This window comes from Megascapheus bottae, chromosome 11 (genome assembly GCF_031878675.1).
Source record: "Megascapheus bottae isolate mThoBot1 chromosome 11, mThoBot2.hap1, whole genome shotgun sequence".
In the NCBI taxonomy this organism is placed as follows: Eukaryota; Metazoa; Chordata; class Mammalia; order Rodentia; family Geomyidae; genus Megascapheus; species Megascapheus bottae.
This window is the reverse complement of record NC_143519.1, coordinates 35,591,297-35,592,424: the sequence shown is the minus strand read 5'-3', so window position 1 is coordinate 35,592,424 and position 1,128 is coordinate 35,591,297.

The following is a 1,128-nucleotide window of genomic DNA, read 5'->3' as shown; positions in this document are numbered from 1 at the left end:
AAAATAAATGAATAAATAAATAAATAAAATAGGTTCTCTCTTTTCTCCAGGGAGAAGCAGCCTGGCTCTCCAAGGGTGTGTGCTTTTCTTGTGAAACACTTTCATAATCAAGTGACTGGCCTTGCGTGGGTGCCTGGGGACAGCCGAGGTTCCTGTAAGGATGAAGAAAGTTACAATATAGGTTGCTTTGGTTGAATGCCTGCTCTGCTGAGGGAAACACCCCTGGAAGTTTCTGGAAGGCTCCCACACCCACTGGCTGCCTGGACCATCTGTCAGGAACGCGTTCACACACACACACACACACACACACACACACACACACACACACACACTCCTTCCCACCTCAATTAGATGGGCCCACGAAGAGTCAGCAAATCTGTGCCTCCCTTGGCATGACAGGGATGTGTAAAAAGCGATGATGGCATGTGTCTGTGCACATTAGTGTGAGTGTTTGTGTGTGAGTGTGTACAGAAATCCGGCCGGGAAGACCGCAGCAGCGTGCTCTGCCAAGTCTGCTGCCATCCCCATTCTTGTACATATGCAAGCAACCCCAAATAAAATAAAAATAAATCTATTATTAAAGTTTGATTGCAAAAACAAAGCGACAACAACGAAAGCAAAAGCAACCTGGACACATTTGGACGTGCTTCTCCCTCCCGAGTAGTTAAAATTACCCCCCCCCCCCACCGCCACCATCACCCCCATCCCCGGGAGACCCGCTGGTGGCTAGGCTCTCGGCGGGAGGGCGTCGCAGCCACAGGCACCGCGCAGGCTCCGCAAACCCCAGTGTGGTTTCCCGGTCTCACTGATCTAATCAATGACTCTCCAACACTGGGGCTCCTTGGCCCCGCCCACTCGTCCCCCCTCCCCCGCCTGCCTCTTCTCCGCCTCCCATTGGGCGTGGGCCGAGGAGGCGGGGCCATGCTCTCGCCGCCGATTGGCTGGCGGGGAATCAGTATCAATGTTTAAGCTGCGGCGTGAGGTGAATAGAGTCAGTCAGCGAGAGACGCTGGGGAGCCGAGCGGCGCTGCGAGCCAAGCCGAGCTGAGCGCGGCGGATGCGGATGAAGCCGCGGTGGTGGTGGTAGCCGCGGCAGTGGCGGCGGGGACGCCTCTCTCCAACTGTTGA